Below are 23,784 nucleotides of genomic sequence, written 5' to 3'. Positions count from 1 at the left end.
GGTGTTCCATGACATCCTTGGCTTGTAACTGCACAGCTCCTATCTCCGCCTCCATGTCCTCACGGCCTTCTCCACCGTGTGTCTCTCCTGTGTCTTCTGAGGATACTTGTCAGAGGATTTAGGGTCCATCAGGGTAATCTAGAATGTTCTCAACGCAAAAGCGCTCACTTAATTACATCTGCCAAAATAGTTTTTCCACACAAGGTCACATTGACAGGATCTAGGGAACATGTCTTTATGGAGACTATCATTTAACACACAGCAAGGGCTCATGCATTTATGCTTCTGAAGGGAGCAAGCACAGCTCCCTGAATGGTTTTACGATTTCCATCGTTGCCAGCCTACAACAATTTTCCCCACATGAAACCCAGAGTAATCCTAAAATTCAAGTCATGTCATGGGACTTCTCTGCTTGAAACCACTCCTGGCTTCCCATTTCTTCCTGAGCAAAGTCCAAAGCCTTTACACAGGCTGAATAATCTGAAATTTCTACCACATCTCCTTACAGTATGATGAGCCTGCTTCTACTTCTCAGCACTTACCCATCCCGACTTGGAAATATTTGTTTCCTGTCTTCTCAAACTGCAATATTAGTTCCCTAAGACATGGGATTTCTTTCTTTCCTATTGCAGTTCAGCACATGGGAAAGAGTCTGACACAGAGTCCATGGTTAATATATATCTGAATGAAACAATAACATTGCTCAATTTCCATTCTAGAAAGGTTCTATGAAATGATATACCCACTATTTGTGACTCATTTCACAATATTTTACATCTTTTTTGATACATCTCCTTGTTTGGAATAAAGGACAATACTGCTTTATAGTATTACTTAAAAATACTCAGACATACACAATGTATATATACATAGAGCAGGCCAGCTTTACCCCCTCTTAGCACAAATGTCAGGATATGAAAATTAATTACATAAACAAAGCTGTTTCATTTAGACAGAATCACCTTCAAAATGTAACACTTTAATAAAAAATAACACAATAGATATATGGGATATTCAGCACATTAATACTCAAAATATTAACTTCTAATGAGGACAAAATATGAGTGATAGTGGTGTCCACATTTGGTACATTCTAGTATTGCTTAGAGGTGAAGCTAAATTAATCACGATAATAGCTTTAAATTCTCAAAAGTTCTCATTACCATTTCTTTAGCTTTTAGCATTAATATTTTACATGCATTTTATATTGGGAATTTCTGTCAGAGAAACTGTTACTATGAAAAATATTTTTTTTATTTTGAAAATTAACATACATAGTGAGTAATGTGAAGACTACTATTTTAATTTTTCATCATAATTACTTCTTAACTTTTAAATTACCCTTAAATTGCTATTGAACAGCTAAGGGATGAGAATAACCGCTCCTAATGGGCGACAGATCTCCTAAAAGGTAAATTTTGAGGCTTGGAAGATAATATTAGGAAAAGTTAGCAATTACAATGTAATTCCTGAAAAAAAAATTATACTCTATTAAGAGTGTTTTCTATGAAATTATATACATATTTTTGTATTCTAGGGGTAGAGGACCAAAATGTATTTAGGCAGCAAACGTTAGTGTGTTTGTGCTGTAAATTTTTAAGAAAATGTTTTGAATATAAAACTCAAGAATTTTTGATAGAAATTTCTTTAAATATTGAAATGCTCTTCTGAATAACTCTCATTAGAGAAAAAAATGATCACATTTTTTTAAAACTGAAAGTACTAAACAGCAAAAATCTGTATAAACTCTACACTGATGTATATTAATAGCTAAGCATGCATTTATTTTAAAAGAATAAGTAAGGATGATAATAAATGTTGGAAGTTCAACTTAAGTTAGCCAAAAAGGTATAGTAAACATAAGGTATATAAAAAGGAATCAAGAACAGAAATTTAAAAATCATTAAAAAGACCTAACCAACAAATACTGCTTTTTGGGAAAGAATATTAATAAAATAAACTAAACTGAAGCAAGGATCATTAGAAGAAAAAAAAGGAGAAAGGATTTAGTGGCGATATTAAGAATGGAAGGGGAAACATAACCCTCGTAGAAATATTGTAAATCAGAAGAGAATCATATGTGCAATGTTATCACAATGTATTTGAATACTCCTATGAACTTTCTGAACTTGCTCCAAAATTTAACGATTATTTCTGTTAATGATATGCATTGATTTTATTTTTTTAATTAAAAATGTGTGTTTTTTTATTCATTTCAGAGAGGAAGGAAGAGGGAGAGGGAGAGGGAGAGGGAGAGGGAGAGGGAGAGGGAGAGGGAGAGGGAGAGGGAGAGGGAGAGGGAGAGGGAGAGGAAGAGGGAGAGGGAGAGAGAGAGAGAGAGAAACATCAATGAGGAGAATCATTGATTGGCTGCCTCCTGAATGCCTCCTACTGGGGATTGAGCCCAAAACCTGTCACATGCCCATACCAGGAAAGGAACTGTTCAGAGGTCGATCCCTAATTACTGATGAACACTAGCTGGGCATTGATTTTATTTTTAATGTAATTTTATATATTATAAATTATTTTTACCATTAGGAAGTTTTAAATCAAAACATAAAACTTATAAGGAACATTCCATTAAAAGTATAATAGAGAAGCTAAGTATCTCAAAAAAAGATTCTATGATCCAGTAAATGTGGTTATTTTTATCTCTTGTCCTTTTTTACTACAGTGATGTAGAAATCCAGTTACTGAAGTTATAAAGCCTTATAAATCATTTATATTCTCTTTCATTCAACTGTAATCATGTGCAAAGAAAACAAGGAAGAATATTTTCTTATTCCATTCCACAGTCTGATTAAATTACACTTATTAAAATTTTAAACGTGACAAATAACATAGCTCCTTTCTTAAGAGCTTGTGCCATAATCCCATCACAGAGTAGAACAGATATAATTCATGGAGCTACTAAAAATTATATATATTCAATTTTAGTGAAAACACTCATGCTGAATATTCAGAATAAAATTGCAATAACATTTCCAGCATTTATTTTGCTTTAGTTGGCATTAATATTAAACAGTTAACTAATACTACTTTTTAAAAATTCAATATTCTTGTATCCACTCTAGAATTGTGAAATTGAATTAGTTGTCTTTGTATAAAGAAAAATACTTTTCTTTACTTATAAAGAAGTTTGCTTTATGACCTGAATGATGAGAAAAGCAGAAAGGATGGCTTAAAGGACTATATTGATGTGAATGGAAAGTATCAGTGTCTACATATTTGAAAGAGAGGAGCTTGAATATTTTTGTGGATAAATCAAATGTAGTCTGGTTAGGAAGTGCTAATCTCTGTAACTGCTATTGTAAGTCAACATATCTGAGAGTCTAGGAAACGGATCAAAATATACCACTAGTGGGTAGAGCTCGCTTTCACTGGTGATTCTTTCATTACTGTATGAGTTTCTCAGGGGGAAAGGCAAAGTTACACTTAGTTTTAAACCTAAAATTAGTTTTAGCTGTTGTTCTGTACCTTAATAAAAACCTGATATTCATGTTTCTAATTTACCTATTATGCTTTTTTCCCCTAATCATTGAACCAACACACTAGGCCTGATTCCTCTGTTACACATGCTTCTTCTTCATGATTTTATCAAACTTGTACTTATATATAGTGTATCTGTAATTAGTTTAAAACTGGACGTTATACATAGTGTTCAAGCTTCCTGAGGTCAGAGCTGTCGTTTGGTCCACATTACTTCTTTTCTACCTAGTAGAGGGCTTCTTGTTGATGACCAGTAGCTATTACCGTTTTAATTTTGGCACACTTTTTAGGTGCCCCACACAACATATTTTTACTCATGAAATATACACAGCAGTCTCAATATTGGAAGGTAGTTATTACAATCTCTATTGTCTCATAAAGAAATTAAAGCTGACAGGAATTACTCACAAAGGTCCCACTCTTAAGTGATGGAGTAAGCTTGTGAACCATTTTGGCTGCCTGTCAAGCCTGACTCCCCCCACTGAAATTTTAAAGCCTGACAAGCACTTCTGCATAGTAGCTGCTCAGGAAATGAGAGACAGGATATCAGAGGGATCAGTAGCTTATCAGCAAACCAAACTGGGAATCAAATCCTAACCCCACTGCTTTCCTGCTAGAAGGTTCTGAGTAAGGTAATAAATTCTCTGAGCTTTAATATCTGCATATGGAAATGAGATACATTGATGAGGACAATAATTAAATTGTAGGTCTTTGGAGCTAATTAAATGAGTTTCTTTATCTATAATATAATATTTCCTTGCACTTGCTAAGTACCAGCATAATGCATAATTTAATCATTGCAAGAATCCTATAAACTATGAGGAAAAGACTATTTACTCTCCCAGATTTAACAATGAGGTAACTTGCATAGAGAGATGAAGTGTCCTCTCCCAAGCCATGCATCTTGTATGTAGCAGGTAAGGTTCTTAACAATGATTGAATGTTCAATAAAAGTTAGCTATTATTTGTTAAAGAAAAAGATGACAAAATAGGTGAATGGATTTAATATCATGGCCTCATGCCTTCTAAGTACTAACAATTTTTCTGGAAACTCTTTCGGAAAATAAATGGTGCAATGACAAAGCGCATTGGAAGATCATTCCGTGTTATGATGAGCACATATATTTCTATATATTTTTGTTTGTTTGTTTGTTAATCCTCACCTGAGGATATTTTTCCATTGATTTTTTAGAGAGAGTGAAAGGGAGGTGGAGAGACAGACAAACAAAAATGTGATAGAGACACATCAATTAGTTGTCTCCTGCACACTCCCTGACCAAGGCCAGGGATTGTGCCTGCAACTGAGGTATGTGCCCTTGACCAGAACTGAACCAGGACCCTTCAGTTCACAGGCCAACACTCAATCCACTGAGCCGAACCAGCTAGGGCCAACAGCTTTTTTTCTAACTATTTTTCTCTAATATAAGTGCTAATTTTTAATAATGTCTTAGGTAAAGGAACATATAATAAAAATTTATTATGATTATAAGGAAGGCAGTGCCCCTCTATTAGGCTTATGTTTGTCTAAAAAGAGGATGCTCTTCACAGCTCTACAGGCTTACTTTGGAAGGTAATATAATTTTGCTTCTCTATTTTAGTGAGAAGTACTAGTCAAAGAGTACAGGAAATTACTGTGATGTTATGTGGTATTTTTCATCAGTACAAAACCTATTTTTCAAAAGACAGAGATCCTTTAATGGACTATTATTTTGCTCTTGTAGGCAACAGCACAAGAAAATGTTGGCTAAATTTCTTATAAAAGCAAAGGTGAAAATGGAAAACTGGAAATTCCTGCAAAGTACTGTTTATATTGTATAACAATTTCCAGTTCCTTAGTAGTAAACGTAGGTAAAATACAGAGATGACAGAGAATAGAATCTGAGTTTCCAAACAGCAATTTTAAATTTCAACGGTTGGAAAGTAAAAGACCCCTGGAAATGATTCAGAATAGTGCCAAAGGGAGCTTTGATCCAGGAGATATAAAACAGGAACACAAGGATCAGCGGAACAGGGAGGACAATAAAACTACATGTTTCTCTTGCAGGCAAGAGCAGAGGCAATTCATGGAGAGAGATGGGCCCTTTAAGTCTGTATCTGAGGGATGCTGACTACTGTCAATCCTACAGGTTTCTTGTATTTCTCTACTTAGCCACCCTACCCCCATGCTCTCCTATGGACAATTGGAACTTTGCAAACTGCAATCTGAATAAGGAAAAGTAAGTAACAGAGATGTAATTACTTCAGTAGCTTATTTTTGTCCCATCTCTAAGTAACAGATCTGTGATAAAAAGTAATGTCAATAAAGATCATTTGGTATTTCGCTGAGAAGAGTGAACATATAACTTTAAGGTTGTAATATAACAAATGGCTGAGAGTTATTTTAAGAAACCCTGAAGGAAGTAGATGGGGATATCCGAGAGATATAGCCATCTTACATGGCTTCTGAAAATCAAACAAACAAACCTGAGCACACACATACTCATCCACATGAAGAAAGAAAGGGGAAGGGAGGGAAGGCTATCAAATATACATTGGTGTGATTATTAACAGACATTAAATTAAAACAAAGAAAACCTGAAAGTTCCTAAGTATAGCAAAATATTTTTATCTTATTTAACTGGAATACCAAAACTTCGGAGTAATAATTTTTAAGCTCTGTTTTATTCCTTAAGGAGCCTACTTTCAGTTACTCACCAATTAATCCTTCAACTGAGCAGGACTGTTACAAGTTAAGAGCTTCCATCATTCTAGACTTTAGATCACATGACCATATCTGCTCCCTCTATCTTCCTCTTTCTCTTCTTCATTTCTTTTTAATATTCTTGAAGGCAAGATATTATTTCTCCTGCTTTATATGTCTTCATATCCCCAATCACTTAGCAACTAAATAAATGGTGGCTGACTAGAAGGATGTGATATATTCTTGAATAAGTAAAAATATCTTTGAACCCATTTGTCATAACTATAAGTTAGTAGTGTGTGTATGATTTGACTTTACAATCATTTATATTTAAAACTCTAATTTCAAGGATGCTTATTTGATGGCAGACTCTCAATTATCTATGCTTAGTTCACTGACTACTAGCAAGGCACCAATGAATGAAACAGATAAATAACCCCCAAGTTCTATTAGCTCTTAGTTTCAACTTTTTCTCCATTCTAACTTTCAGGAAAAGTTGTTTGTGATAAATGGCATTAAATGTATTGGTTATACAACTGCTTCTTCCCTGGCCTATATTTTTATGAAAATGTTAATGAGCAGTGAAATGATCAGAAGGTGGGTAATCACATACACATAGAGAGAAAAAAGAAGTGAAAGGTGTCACAAAACCTGACATATTATACTCTCAGGTAATTGTGATTATGCTATCCAAGGCAATACATTTCATTTCTGCCTGCAATCATTTTCCCTGGAATGTCTAGAACTTAAGTTAAGAAATTTCTTTTTGGTCATGGGAAATAGGATAAGCTCCTGTCAAATCTATTTCTTATAGCCATTTCTGACTTTTCATGCCAGGAAAAGTGGAAGGCACATCTTACAGGGAAGCTCTGTTGCTACCAGACTCTATAACGGTGTTCAGAAAAAAAGAAGAAAAAACTACAAAGAAACTTGCAAACAAAATAAAGGTAAGCAAACAAAAAACCTGAAATCTCAGAATCTCAGACCTGGAAGACAATAACAGGCCGATGTTGTCTAGTGATGATCACACTTTTGTTTTTAAAAGCAGAAATATTTTTGAAGGGTATAAATGCCAGTCAGTGAAAGAGACATGAGTGAAAGTTCTCTGATTGAAACAGGTTTAGAGTCTTGTCCCCTGAGCCCCTCCCCCATGGTCGTCTACAAAGCCCTGAGACTTCATTGAAAAGTCTTCACTGACACAGATATTGTATAGAGGAAGAAGCCAAAGCACAGAGAACTTATAACTTTCTCCAGAAGAAAGACGCAAAAATGAGATTATGATTCAAGGAGATCTAGAATCTGGGTTTTCCCACTTAGTATCTCCTGCTTTTCCCATGATCCTCCAGGCCCTATGGAAGGACCTAGTTTTTTTTATGTTCCCATTCCCATCACTAGAAAACCTCCAGAAAGAATGGGAGCTCCCTTCTTTGTTCCTCCACTCTATCTATACCCTTTCATAGCATCCACATCTATCATTTACTTACTTATTCATGGTTCTGTTCTCAAAGTACAAAGCTGTTTGAGGAGAAGTCGGGTTTTTTCATCTTTGTATCCACACCAGGAGGCACAGTGCCTGCCCCTCACGTGCTCAATCATAAAGCTTTCTTCCCTGCTATCCGCCCTATTGTGACCTAATGGAGAGATACTACACAGAGCTCAAACTTTGGGACATTGGACTTGAGACCTTTTTTTATGGGAGAATTGTTCTTTAGCCATTCTCAGCTGAATATAAATTCTGTGCTATGAACTTAAGGCTATTGTAATTTTCTCACAGCTATTGTAATGTGTACTTGAGACAAAGATTAAAAATAGATTGTATTCTAAGCTACTAAGTGCTTTCAACAAATTTTAATAATGTTACAAAGTAGGTTTGTGAGATAGAAAGAAAAAGTGTGATAGTTCAAAGCTTTTATCTGATAGTTAAATCCTTTTCTGGTTTTATAGGAAACAAATTTCCCATTATGACATTATTATACAAAAAAGATTTTTCTGGTTCATATAAAGTAAATCAAATGTTAACTGGCATCACTATGTTGTAAGATACACTAGGACCCTGAGATAAACCACTGAGCTATTAGAGATGACATCACCCCCTTGCTGAAAACAGGTTTTCCACAGTGTAAATTCTAAACTCTGTAAGATGGTTTAGAAGTTCTGAGCCCTGGCTACCTTTTCATCACCATCTCTCCACTGCCCTTGTCTTCTACCCTCAGATCTAATCTAGAGTGAGTGCCAGCATCATTCTTTCTTTTTACATTTTTTTATTGATTTTAAAGAGAGAAAAGAAGAGAGAGAGAAAGAAAGTGAAATATCGATTTGGTGTTCCACTGTTTTATGCATTCATTGGTTGATTCTTATATGTGTCCTGACCAGGGATCGATCCTACCATTTTGATGTATCAAAGATGATGCTCTACCAACTGAGCTATCCAGCAGGGCCAACATCACTCTCTTGATCTAAATCATTCTATGCTCTCTGCCCAGGCCAGAACGGACCAGAGCTTCCCCCCGCCTCCCGCTAACTCCTACGCATTTCCTACTTTGCCTACATGTCATCCTCTACTTGAATCAAGGCTCTACTTCTCCTTCGTAAGTCCATCGCAACACCTGTTTCCCAGATTTTACTAGTAATAATAATTACTCTACTTGTAATGGAGATATTTGAATGTATCCACCACTAGACAGTAAATTATGGTGACAGGAATCCTATGTTCTTTATTAGAAGGTCTAGAACAGTGGTGGGCAAACTCATTAGTCAACAGAGCGGCAAACCGCGGCTCGCGAGCCGCAGTTTGCCGACCACTGGTCTAGAAGCATAAAGATCTATTAGCAGCTTTCAACATATTTATATAACATTGTATTTTTGCCTTCAGAAGTATATGAGAAAATACTTCAGAGCTCTTGTTTGGATGTACCCTTATCTGTTCTCTTATCCACAGGTTTGAATCTCAAATATAATCATTAAAATGCTAAAAGTTATTTTTTAAGATGTATTTTTATTGATTTCAGAGAGGAATGGAGTTGGGGAGAGAGATAGAAACATCAATGATGAGAAGGAATCATTGATTAGCTGCCTCCTGCATGCCCCACACTGTGGATCGAGCCTATAACCTGGCCACATGCCCTGACGGGGAATCAAACCATGACCTCCTGCTTCATAGGCCAACGCTCAACCACTGAGCCATGCCAGCCAGGCAAAAGTTATTTTATATGTATTACAATATGGAAACAATTGCACTATTTTAAAATTTTTCATAACTATTTTAACTGTTTATTCTTCTTTAATTGAAACTAATCACAGTTAAAAACAACCAACAAACATAGCCAACAATGCCTAATGAAGTGCAAACTATATTTATCCATGTAAAAGGAGAAGATAAGTGAAAATTTCAGTTAAATTTTTACTGGGCAAGAATTCTATCTCCTATCAGATTGTGTCTACAAGAGTATGAAAACCAACTTTTTTTTTTTTTAATTTTCACTACACTACTACCACACTAAATTTGATCCTGAAAATAGTAGCTACCATTTTTTGAGTCTCACAGTGTATTGACATAATGGTAATCATTTTACAAGCAAATTAACTGGTAAGAGAGGCAGCTGGTACTGAGTTTTGGAGAGCTGATTTAATGTCTTCTCAGCTGGGTTAACGTTGCTACTTGTTTTAGGTCAGTAACTAAAACCTGACTAGTGTTTAGCAAAGGCCATAGTGCCGGTGGTTTAGAAGCTCTTCAGAATCCTGAGTGACAGATTTCTTGACTCTGATATTCCACATTTTCCCTGATGCATGATACGCAAGCAAGGTCAAAACCCACATATTTATTAGCAGCATGGAGCCATCAGAGACAATTTCAAGCCTTATGTACCAGTGTTATTAAGTTGTTCAGTGCTCTCATTTGCTCTTGGAAAACATAAAGGTAAGCATTTGCATGTTTGCATCCTACCTTTCTCAAACAGCAGAGACATCAAATGTTCCAATAGCTGGGCTTTTGCCAACCCAAAGAGCATCACCTAAAAAAATTGTTTTGAAAAATTAAATCAGGTCTCTGCAGAATAGTTTCCTGAATGTTGAGTGTCTTATATTTAATACTAGTGATCCATCATAAAACATTTTTATTACCTTGCAACATTTTCTTTTTGAAATCTCATTTGATATTTCCTGGTGTAGTACTTAGAGAGAAATTTACCACCCAGGCATATTTCCCAGAACCTGGGCTGAAGCAATGATTATTAGTTTCATGTTGTGACCTATCTCTGAAGTCCAGAAAATTACAATGTGCTACATCGTTTTACTCTGAGATTTGGATCATTAACCTTATGGACATTAATATCTTTGGAGTCCTCATAGATTTAGCTTTCCTGTGGTGTTTCAGTTGTATGTTGAGACCAAGAAGGGGAAAACTTTGGCTTATATAACCCATTAATTTTCTTAACTTTCAGATTCATCTCTGCCTCACCAAGGGGTTGAAAAGCATATTATCTAAACTCCTTTTATTTCTAACATTCAAAGTTTCCAGAATCCAGTAGATCTCAACATTGCTATCTACCCATGATCCATAGCAACTTTATATGTTATCAATTATGGAAGCAGCTATTTAATATTTTTGCCATGTCAGTCATTTTATTCCTGGATATTGAATTCATCAAAAGTTATTTCTTTGTCTTCGTAAATCAAACAAATGAAAACATATGTTAGATGTATTAAATATCTAACATAAATATTTAACCAATGGATACCGAATGAACTAATGTAGAAAGTTGGTGTCTGTTTACTGGAGGTAGGCAAAGGGGTTGGGAAGGACAGGTTCACTTGTATCTATACTGACCCCTGTTTTCTTTCTCCTATAGTTGAGGAACCAAGGGCCAATCCTATTTGGTTATATGGAGAAAGTCAGGAAGGTAACCATTCAAGCTTATTCAAGAAACAAAACATGGCACTAACTTTGACATCACCTCCTACTCACAGAGAAAAGAGTAATCAAACATAAATTTATCCCCATCCCCACATGACCTTCTACTCTGGGTTGCAGTAACAGGATTCAGGATTGCCCCTCCCCACCATCTTACTCTGCATGGCTAACTTGTCTACCTTCTGTATGATTCCTTTCATCTGTGCTTCTAACCCCTATTAACTTCTCCTTCTCTAATATTGTTTCTCCTACCTATTAAATGTATTTAAAATTTCCAAGCTTAAAACAAAAATTAAGAAAATCATACTGTTTCCTTTATACAAAAGATAGTACATGTAAATAAATTTTCAAAGTATTTTTAAAATAATGATTATTCAAGAAATGTAGATATTATCATTATTATTCTCCTTTTCTATTAAGTTAGATATTTATAAGGTTCTCTGATCAGTTTTTCTTTATTGACCATACAAATAATTTGCCTCAGGCAATTTCAAATATAACAATTTTTTTCATCTAACAGGTGTGATATATTCAAGTATTTTCTTCTTCTTAAATAGCTCTCTAAACCCCTTTGTCTCCATTCCATCATTTGTATGTGTCAAAATAAGAAACATATCATGAATTCCCTGGCCTAATATAGTTTCTGAGCTAGTTTTCCCCTCTCCAGTTTCTCCCACTAACAATTTAAATAATCCTCTAGAGTGAGTGAGGATAATCTTTTAAAAACCCTCCAATAGTGCCTTATCACTGATAGGATATATTAACAATACTTAATATACCAAATTTTATTGGATTAACATTTATTCAGTGATTATTCTTTGGCTAACACTGTGATTTGTGCTCTTCATGCATGCCTATATCTCAAATATAATCACACACGATTTTTAGAGAGATCACTGTTTAAAATTTAGATGAGAAAATTGAATGGTGAGTTAGAGTCAATTGAGAGATTATAATAATGTCCTGGCTAGATATGATGAGGGCTTGATCTAGGGTGCTGTCAATGGGGATAAAGATAATAAATTCTACAGTTATTTCACATTTAGAATCAGCAGGACTTAGTGACTTGTAGAATGACATCTAAGTAAATGGTTTGGTAATTGAGTGGATAGTATTACCATTAATCAGGATAAAAACACAAGGGCAGAAATAATGATGGAAGATACAACATTAAATGAACCCTGTTTTAACCTCTCAAGTTTGAGGTGCCTGCTAGCCTTCTCAGTGGAGAGGTCTAGAGGGAAATAGGATATGGGGTTTTCAGCTTTAGAAAAGGTAACTGGGCTGGTGATTCTGATTTGAAAGTTACTGTTAACTGAAGGAACACAAATATCAGCTGCAAAATTTATCTATAATGAGGATAATCAAAGAACCGCAAAAGTCCCATTTTTAAAAGAATTGCAAATTCTAAATGCTGAGAATATATCTACATAAATAATATTGCTTTGATTCTTACAAAGTGGAAATATCTTTAACTGGCAATATATTTCCCTTCTGAGTTATCATAGTCAATCTTGACCCTTGCATTTTAGTTTATTTCCTGAAAATACATATTTTTCAAATATTATTTTAATGAAAAAAGTAAATTACTGAATTAGATCCAGAAAAAAAACAAATATTAGAACCATTGCAGGAAATTCATAGCCTCAAGGGAGTAGGAAATAAAATATGATGAAAAGTCTTGAAGAATTTAAATTATTTCTTTTCCTTCCACATTGGACTGCAATTGTCAAAGGTATAGAATTTACTGAGTTTGTTCCATGGTAGGGAAAGATTTGTTGTCTGAGAATATTCATAGTCACATACGATGAGCTTCCATTTGGTAAACAAGCAGCTGTTATAAACCACACTCATACTGGTATTTGAAATTAACATTACAATGTGTTCTTCTCAGGAGAGTGCCATGAAGTCAGGCAAAATGGCAAGCGTGTTGCCATTATGGAGTCAGATTTGCTGTGTTTACACTTGTTGCTTCTTCTGAACACCATCCCTTAGTGTGCTGCTTATCAATTTGAAGCAGGAAGATGATGCATATAGAGAATCATTATTATTATTATTTTGGTTGAAGGTTCAATTGGAAGAGTTGTGATTAGAAGATAAATTTTTCAGTACCAGAGCTCTTCCCAAAGAAAAAAAATCACTATGTTTAAGGGGCAGCTAAAGATTCATCTACATTTCAGAAGGCAGCCTTGACCATTTTATAACTGGACCAGCAGTCATGAGAAAAATCTATGATAAACACCTGAACAGGTATAAGGTTGAGAAGATATGGTGTTAGATATTACTGGGTTCTGAAGAGTAATGGCAGAACACACATGTGAGATGTGTTTAAATAAAGAGAACAGAGTGCACATCTTTCCTTTGCACCCTACTATATCCTCAGACCCCTTCCAGCAATCGTCTTGAGTTTCAGAATGAAAACCAAGTAGGAACCAGGACAACAGAGAAAAGATGCACCTTCCAATACACCTGAGAAGGCTGGGTGGCCATGAGACACAAGTAGCACCAACATTTGGAGGCTGCCAGTTTGACTGAGCAGCTTTGATTCCCTTAAACTGTTAATAATATGAGGTAACTGGATACTTAATACGTTTTAGATGTTGTAATAAGGGCTTTATGAACATCATCTCATTTATTTTTCACTCCCAGCCAAGTAGGCAGTAGTATGTCTGTTTAACAAATGAGCAAATTCAGTTGATGAGGCTTTCAGGACTACTTGCATGAACTCACACTCCAGGGACAGGATCTGGGATAAGAGCCTACATATTTCATTGTAGTCCTAAGCCTCTACTCCTACACCCTCAGTTCTATCCCTGACTACCAATACCCTGCCTTGTCAGTCACTTCAGATAGAATTCTAAAATGAAAAAACAAACACACCTAAACCACCGCCTTGGACAACAAGTGAGTAAGAAAGAAATCGTGTGAGGTTCAGTAGGGAATATCAGTGATGAGCAAAAGAAAGTTCTGGTATCTCAGTAAAGAGAGGTAAAGGACATATATACATTCCCCAAGGCTGGAAATATTCTTACCAAGCACCAAGGGGCTTGTTTCAATCTTTCACAATTCCCAGTACTTAGAAAATTAGAGTCCTAATTTATTTCATCTTGCCTCTTTGACAACACTGCTATCACAAAAGGAAGGAGCAGAGAGTAGGTACAGTTCATATTTTCCAGTGAAGCCTGTGGGAGATAGAAAATGCTTTTCTCTGGAAAGCAAATGCCTTTTGTTCCATTATTTCTAGGCACTGGTACTCATCCACTTCCATGTGCACATTAGCAAGTAAGTACTTCACAAGGTTCTTGCTACCAAATATGTCAGAAACTGCCGCAACTCCTTTTTATCCCACATGGAATTATAAAGAGAATAGCCATGTCCTGGGGGACAACTGCATGTTGCATTGGCCAGTGACTTGTCACAAAACTATGAACAGGGACTGTGGGCTTCATTTCTTAGTTCCCACTTCGCATCCCCATTGGTGCGTACAACTGAGCAAATGAAAATTCTGATATAGTACAATTGAGTTTTAAGATTTCTGGAAACTACCATGAGGACAGTGTGTGTTAGCCAGAGAGGGGTGGGATATGTCCATGCAACCCTCCTAAGGGGTGCAGCTCAACTTGTCAGTGATGCTGAAAACTAGAATATCAATTGATAGAAACATCACATTAAGAATAAGTCCAAGGTAATACTAGAAGAGTTTTTCTAATTTATGATTTCATAAAGTTAATAGAAAGCAGCATCTAAAGGAAGAAAATGACCCTACAGTATAAAATAAGCTGTTAATAATTGAACCACTATATTCAATCTGACTCTATTCAACTACGTACAACTAATATAAGGATGATGTATCAGAAAAAACACGTTCCTGTTGTCTCTCTTCTTTGCTTCAAAGTTAATTTCCAGGCAGATTGTCTATGATTTCTCCAAACAAAGTATATATATTCTTTAATAAAACACTGTCATTTTGCTTCTGCAAATAACCATGAAAGTAATAAAAATGTGACTCTTAGTGGGATATTCCAAAAAATGCTTGCTATAACTTTTCTACCCTATGGTATAGACTTTTATAAAATGAGCTGAATTTTCTTGAGACAAGCATCATTTCTAGAGCCAGTGTTTCCTAAAATATTTCTTTACTCCAAGTAAACCATTTGCTTAACGGGTAAGTCTTGATTTATAATATCAAATATTAATCCCAGCCAATGCACTTCAGGTAAATAAGTGCTTTCTTGCCCAAGTTTTACTGCTTAATCTGGAGAGAAGAACTTTTAAGGAAATAGAAAATGTATGCTTTGAGGACCATCACTTCAAATAGTATGCCCATGGGAAGAACTTACACTTTTTCTTAGCTCCCCCAGGAAAGGCAAGATGCACTTGAGAGTTATTACTGAGATGATAACTTGCCTTGTTCTCCTTGAAAATTGTAGTCAACATTTGAAATGTAAACCTGAAAAGAACTGACCTCTATTTAGACAAGAGGACTTCTTTTCTTTATTTATTGTCTTGATTGAGACTAGTTAATGCAGACAAATAAAGAATCCCCAATTGTCTTCTTGAAGTTTATACATCTTACTGGAAGGAGTGTCATGGGTACAGTCTTATAAGCTCTGGTTATAGTCTCAGCCAGGAATGCCTTCAGCGGTTACATGATCTTTTATATCTGGATCATTGCCTCCAAACAATAGGCTGAGTTTATCCTGACTCTGTTATACAAAAAAAAAAAAAAAAAAAAAAAAAAAAACAAAACACCAAAAAACAAACAAACAAACAAAAATTAAAGAGCCCTAACCGGTTTGGCTCAGTGGATAGAGCGTTGGTCCCAGGTTCGATTCCGGTCAAGGGCATGTACCTTGCTTGGTTGCGGGCACATCCCCAGTAGGAGGTGTGCAGGAGGCAACTGATCAATGTTTCTCACTCATCAATGTTTCTAACTCTCTATCCCTCTCCCTTCCTATCTGTAAAAAAGCAATAAAATATAAAAAAAACACAATTAAAGAAATGGAGACAAATACAGGATGTCATATGAATCTTACCATAAAATTTTTTTTTTCTCAAAATCAGGATGCTTATTTTTCATTCTGGCCCACCCCAGTTGGCCCAGGTTAGTCCTGGCTGATACCCATTGTCCTGGAATAACTATTAGTAGGACCCACTCTCACGCTCAAAAAAATTTTTTTGGTGGAGGTGGGGGAGTGTGTACTGGATAATTCCTTGTAGGTTCACCTACTCAAAAGGGAAGCAAGAAAAGATTCAGTTAATAAAAAAGAAGTGGAGCACTCATTGTCTTCAGCTGTCACTTAATAAGTGGACTAAATAACCTTCTACAAAGTGTTATTTCCTTTCTGAGCTCATGTTAATAATAGCCATTCTAAGAAGAAAAAAAAAATACTTCTCTGACCCTGTTGCTTTTGGAACCATATTCCAGAAACTATAAGAAGCCAACATTTAAAAAGAAGAAGGAAAGGAAAGTGTACCAGGGAGGTCTTGCTTTATGCTTTGATTCCCGTCTTTCATAATTGCTGTCAGAGCAAATGTTCTTTATTGGAGCTGCAGCAACACTTTAGTCTTCGTCTAGGAAAGCATTTTGGCTTGGAAAGGATTTAAGGAAGAAAGGAAACTAATGCAGGATAAAACTGGAAAAGAAGCAGAATATAGCCACCTCACGCATTCCCCTGGTGATTTTGTTTGTAGAAGGAAGATTCAAGATAACTCCAGATATGGGGTTCTGAAGCATCTTTAAAATGAACCTCCTGGGACTTAGTGGTTTTGCAACCTGGAGGAAATAGTCTTTGAAAATATCCTATCCTAAAAACCTATTGAACGGCTTTGATATTTCATGTGACTCTAAGGGTGTGGGGAGAGAGTCAGAGTAGGATCTGAGACCTCATGGGCAGGAGAATGCTTTGAGAGTGACCTTTTGTCTTTTTGCATAGTTTTCTCATTTTCAGTGAGAAATTACAGAGAAGCTTTCTTGCCATATAAGGATGGGCTTCAAGTCTTTTGAAACAAGGATAGTCATGAAGATCTTACAAGAAAAAAAAGTGAAAAAAATTAGAATTGCAGCCAAGTGGCATCTGATTTGCTATGGCCTACAGTGTCCTTCTGCTGTCAGCTGAATCTCCAGTCACTTTAAATTAGAGCTAAAGCATATTGTTACACTCAGAGTCTGGAACTGAAATATCTCTTGGTGACACTAGACTTTATAAATTGAATTCATAATTAAGCTTAATCTTTTCATAGATGGTAAAATTCTCTCTTGCTAAATGTGCCTCATAATTCCTTTTTCTTGCCAATAAGTGATATTAGCCTGAGAGGAAATCTGAAACCTTCATCACTTCTGACAAGGGGAAGCCACAGATTTTTTTTTTTAGATGGACTTTCCAGGTCAGCAAAAACTGTCTTGAAGGACTCTTGCTGCAGCTTCTGAAATAGAGAATAAACTTGTTTCTACTCCCCTATCATGCCTAGATACAAACTAAAAATGATCACACTTTTGTCTACATTATGGAAAGAATTATAAATTTGCAAATGTAGAGTTTAAATACATTTGTTTAAATTTTTATATATTTTCTCTTTCTTTATTGATTAAGGTATTACATATGTGTCCTTATCCCCCCATTGCTCCCGCCCCCCAGCCCCCCGTTCATGCCATCACTCCCATGCCTGGTGTCTGTGTCCATTGGTTATGCTTATATGCATGCATACAAGTCCTTTGGTTGATCTCTCCCCCCTTACCCCCACCCTCCAATACCTTCCTTCTGAGGTTTGAGCATCTGATGGATGCTTCACTGTCTCTGGATCTGTTTTTGTTCATCAGTTTATGTTGTTCATTATATTCCACAAATGAGTGAGATCATGTGATATTTATATTTCTCTGATGGACTTATTTCACTTAGCATAACAGTCTCCAGGTCCATCCATGCTGTTGCAAATAGTACGAGTTCCTTCTTTTTTATAGCAGTGTAGTATTCCATTGTGTAGATGTACCACTGTTTTTTAGTCCACTCATCTGCTGATGGACACTTAGGCTGTTTCCAAATCTTAGCTATTGTAAATGTGCTGCTATGAACATAGGGGTGCATATATCCTTTCTGATTGGTGTTTCTAGTTTCTTGGGATATATTCCTAGAAGTGAAATCACTGGGTCAAATGGAAGTTCCATTTTTAGTTTTTTGAGGAAACTCCATACTGTTCTCCACAGTGGCTGCACAAGGGTTCCTTTTTCTCCACATCCTCACCAACTGTCATTTGTTGATTTGTAGATGATAGCCATTCTGACAGGTGTGAGATGATACCTCATTGTCGTTTTGATTTGCATCTCTCGGATGATTAGTGACTTTGAGCATGTTTTCATATGTCTCTTGGCTTTCCTTCTGTCTTCTTTTGAAAAGTATCTGTTTAGGTCCATTGTCAATTTTTTGATTGGGTTGTTTATCTTCCTTTTGTTAAGTTGTATGAGTTTCCTGTAAATGTTGGAGATTAAACCCTTATCGGAGATAACATTGGCAAATATGTTCTCTCATGCACTGGGGCTTTCTTATTGTTTTGTTGATGGTTTCTTTTGCTGTGCAGAAGCTTTTTATTTTGATGTAGTCCCATTTGTTTATTTTCTCATTTTACTTTCCATTGCCCTAGGAACTATATCGGTGAAGATATTGCTTCGGCATATGTCTGAGATTTTGCTGCCTGTGGATTCCTCTAAGATTTTTATGGTTTCCTGTCTTACGTTTGAGTCCTTTGCTCATTTTGAGTTTATTTTTGTGTATGGTGTAAGTTGGTGGTCTAATTTCATTTTTTTGCATGTATCTGTCCAATTTTCCTAAAACCATTTATTGAAGAGATTGTCTTGACTCCGTTGTATGCTCTTGCATCCTTTGTCAAATATTAATTGAGCGTAGTAATTTTTTAATATATTGATTTTGAGAGAGAAACATCAATTTGTTATTCATCATATTTATGCATTCATCAGTTGATTCTTATTATGTGCCCTGATGGGGGCTGGAACCTGCAACCTTGGAGTATGGTGACAATGCTCTATCCAACTGAGCTAACCTACCAGAGTTTGTTTAAATCTTCTTAATTTTCAGTAGCTATTCTGGAAATGCTAATGAATGATTGCAGTAGCTGCTGATGTTGATGGAATTGAGTCACATTTTTCCATTAATAAGCATCTTTTACTCATTTTTACTAATCATATTTGGATTATCTCAAAGACTAAGGAACTAAGTCTCAAAGTCTAAGTAAGAGACATAAGAACATATTGCAAGATGGAAAGATGGACTATCATCTTGTCGTGAAACTTTTTCATACATAATAGTTGTAGGTGCCATTATGGTGGGAAGATGTGTGACATAATCTACAAAGCTTAGTGTGAATAAAGGTCTATGAATGTATGAATGAGTACTATGAATTGCAATAATTGTACTTAATCTTAGTCATTATGCAGTTTATTAAGTGAATCTTTATTTTTCAAACTCTTGAAATAGATTTGGCAGTCTCTAACAGCAAACAATTCCAATGAAAATGTAATTTAAGAGATATCTGAAAACAAAATAACCACAATAATAATAACTACATGCTGAGGCCCTGGCGGCACTATCCTATTGTTTTGTATGCATTATTATTATGAAGCAATCCTTATAACATCTGTGTTGGTTACTATTTTCCCATTTTACACATAAAAGATTACGATTATCCAGATTGGCAAAAATAAAATTTTACTTTAGTGTGAAGATGATTAACTTTTTCTATAGGGATGTGTCCTCTTAGGGAATTCTACTTTCTGAATCTCTTATCAATATTGTAGTTAAGAAGAGAGTACTATTTCTCCTTATTAAGCAAATTTCTTTAAAACTTTTGTTATTGACCTATTAATTTACTGAAACTTAGTAATTTTAACTTTCTGATGCCTTATATGGGGATATAAACATACCCTAATGTCCTTCTTCTCACAATAGGGGCTGTGTCCCCCTCCAGCATCATGGGTTAGCTCAGTTGATCACTCTGTGTCCTGGTCAGTGAATGTGGCTCAGTTTTACCCAAGAACATACATTGTAAATATGCATGTATACAACACATACATACACACACACACACACACACACACACACACACACACACACACACAGAATCAATGACAGAGCATACTGTGATAAAGGTACTAGAAAAACTAAAAGAAAATTCAAGACAAAACACTGCAATGAAATTGAGCCAGTCCCATGGTCCTTGTCACTGCTTTATCCTGCCAAGGTCTGTTAACTTCACCATGACCAGGTCCTCCCTAACAATAATCTTAACTGGTGTTACCTGACTTTCCTACTAATTCTTGTTCAGAAAGTGTTTTCTCCCTCTTTTTCATAGAGGAAACATTAGAAAGAGGTATGAGCTAAACTCTACATGTGGTCATGTTCTAGGCACTCCAGGAAGTCTAAAGCCTAAGATGCTGACAGGAATACTTATTACCAAGACTTTTCTCAGATCACCAGGCTCTCAAATGTCCCTACTTGTATATGTGACTGTAGAAAACAGTGACATAAAGCACCAACACTATCAGCCATTTGTCCTGATAAGAAAGGAATCCCTTGTTTCTTTTTTTGTGGACTCCAATCGAGAAGTATTAACTTTAAATCTTGCCTAAAATGAATTCTTGTTCAGAAAGTCTTTTCCAGCTACTTTTGCAAGACAGCATTTTTTAATGCTGAGCGATCATCCAAGCTTACGTCTATGTGATTGCCTGAGTGATTTTGTGCATTTTTTTTCCTATTTGAGTCAATGAAGGAGCAGCTTCGATTGTGCTGGTAAAGGAAGCTGTTGCAATTGCCCACAAGATGTAGACACGTGTTTTACCAGGTTGGTTGGGGACGACTGAATAAAGCCGCAAGCCAATCCTTTGGGAGGCTGAAAAGCTAACTCCAAAACTTTTAAGTTTTAAGTTTCAATTTAAATGAAAAAACTGTCACCATTTATCCTCCCATTATCCTCTTCTACCTCCCTCCATTCATTCCCTTTTCCTCGTGCTAAACATGCAGTGCAGTATGCAGATGATGTATTATAGAATTGTACACCTGAAATCTACAAAATTTTACTAACCAATATGATCAATATGATCCCAGAAGTCTGAGAAAGCTATAATGACCATACTTCTAACATTTAACTACAGTTTCTCATAGCTCTTATTGTGTCTCTTACATTAATACAGTGTAGGCAGGGCCATCTAACTTGACAACTGTTTCCCCTTTTGATGACTGTACCTTCATTCATTTGCAAAGGAATTTACTAATCATGAAGTTGGAAAATCTGCACTTCTTGAGTTCATTGTGTTATTAACCATAAATGTCAAAAAGTGACAGAAGGCCTGTCCCAGTGAGGAAAACTTACATAGCCACTGTATTGCATTCTGTATTTTAATGTTACAATTTGAGATCTGTATATTTGTGTAAAATAGTTTGTTTGTTATTCAAATACAGCACAATGAATTAAAATTAAATTAAATCAAGACCCAGGACTTGCCCAATATCACAGATGCCAATAATTGACTCTTTTAGTGACTTGCACTAAACATAACTAATAAGGAAGTAAAACATTCTTTCTTAAGTTTTATTAAAAATTAATTAATTAGTGAAAAGACTACGAAGACACAGCAGGGCCAAACTGTCTCTGAATGATGGAAAAATTTGGATTGACTCCCCTTGCTATTCACTGAAGAGAACATTTAGTGTCCTCCTCCAGCCATGCCTAACAACTAGTGACAAGACAATCTGTCTTGGCACCTCACCAATCCCCAGCATTAGCACAGTGTTTGTCACACATGACTTTGCTGCACAGGAAGCATGAGATAAAGCACTGACAGGAAAGGATGAGGCAGCTGTCACCTGTGTTCCTGAGGAGGTTCCATACTACCTGAAGGGTGGAAGAAATGCCCCCAAAATACACCAAATCAGGACTTCCAATGTTGGAGCTCAGCTGTGAGTGGCTGAACCGCCAACACAACATGGGCAGGTAGAGTCGTGAGGAGTGAGGATTTTGTTTTCTTAAGAACAATGTTAAGTCTAATAATTTTTTTATGTAAAGAAATTAAAAAAAAAAAAGAACAATGTTAAGAACAGTGGAGTCTTGGTCTTTAAGGATCAGAATGAGAGGTAGTTACCCGCTCTCTCCTCGTTGTCCTCAGGTGTGTTTGTAACAGTCAGCGCCTCCCCCTGGGCTCCCACTCTTCATTCTGTACTTTCAGGCATCTGTGTGTGGGTTACCCGAGTTCCCCAATCTGGGAAAAAACAAATGTCTTGGGCCCCACATTCTGGAATCAATGAAAAGTAAACACACACAAAAACACACCTTGTATAACATGTATTAACCTGGCCTAAATGTGTTGTGATTACAAATCAGTATGCAGAGCAAATGGGCAATGTATTTTCAAGTGCTCCAGTTTTTATTTTATTTATTTTTTATTTTTGACAAAACCAAGTTCCTTGCCAACTCATATGAAGCAGTGAAATGAAACGGAGACTCTGGGTTGGTTAGATGAACTAGCTGAAATATACCTCGCAGCAAAAAAGAGTCATCACACGGGCTGATGCCTGCAGGCATCTCTAGAGGTTTTAAGATGCATTTCAAGAAAGTCATGTAAAATCCTGGTCAGTAACACCTAGGGAACCGTTGGACCATTCTGTCCTGGAAAATTGCAATTTAACAAACATTAGGCACCTGCTATTGTTTGCAGGTGTTTGGTGATAGGCATTTGGGATAGTGTTGAACAACATGAATGAAATCAGTCAGAAAATATTTGCTATCTGCCAGGCACCTCTCAGTGTTCCACACACACTGCTTTACTCAATTCTCACAGCAACAGCAAGGTTGTACTATTGTAAGCAATTGTAACTTGCTAATTTAAAAAAATTATAATTGTATATGTTTTATTTTTGTGAGGATACGGAGACACGGGGACAGCACACAGATTTCCTGAAGTTTCATTGCTGTGCCTGTGTTTCCACTATTGCTCTTTGGCTTCAGGGCTCACATGAGCAACTACGGCACCACCCAGCCTCCTTGAGATTCTTTCTGTCCATTGGGGTTCACTCTGGGATCCTCTCCTCTGTCCGATAATTAGTTGTTGCTGATCCATTACTAAAAACTAAATTGTGGCAATAGAAGTCATTTTGCTTTACTTCTATTATACATGGCTCCATCTCTGCAGATGTAATATATGAAATGAGCTTCCAAAGGAAAAGGCTATATAAAATACCAGTGGGTCAATGTCATGACTGTGGATGAAGAACTTAAAATATCTCTTCAATGTTTGATGATTACTCAACTAAGTTGTATCTCAAGGAAATGTCTTCATTACCCAGAAGCTCCTTATTCTAGGATCTTCTTCAATGTCCTATTACAAAACCAATACCCCTCCTTAAAGCTCCTCTACTTGACTCTTGCTCTAACTGCATCATCTATGGGAAAAACATGTTTGCAGCAACCCCAAGGCTTAGTTGATTAACTATCTCATGCACACTTGCAGAGAAATCAAACATCCACGCTTGAGAGCTATGTGACAATAACAATTCCCAATCAGGTATCAGTAAAAAGCTCCCCTCTTTTTAATGTAATAGATCTAATGGGAATTTTTCCAAACGCCACCTCTCAAAGAGTGATCTGGATCTCGCCAAATTTTCACTGCACTCTTAGTGTACAATTGTCCTGTTATACTCTA

Source organism: Cnephaeus nilssonii, assembly GCF_951640355.1.
Source record: "Cnephaeus nilssonii genome assembly, chromosome: 11".
In the NCBI taxonomy this organism is placed as follows: domain Eukaryota; kingdom Metazoa; phylum Chordata; class Mammalia; order Chiroptera; family Vespertilionidae; genus Cnephaeus; species Cnephaeus nilssonii.
This window is presented reverse-complemented; position numbering follows the sequence as displayed.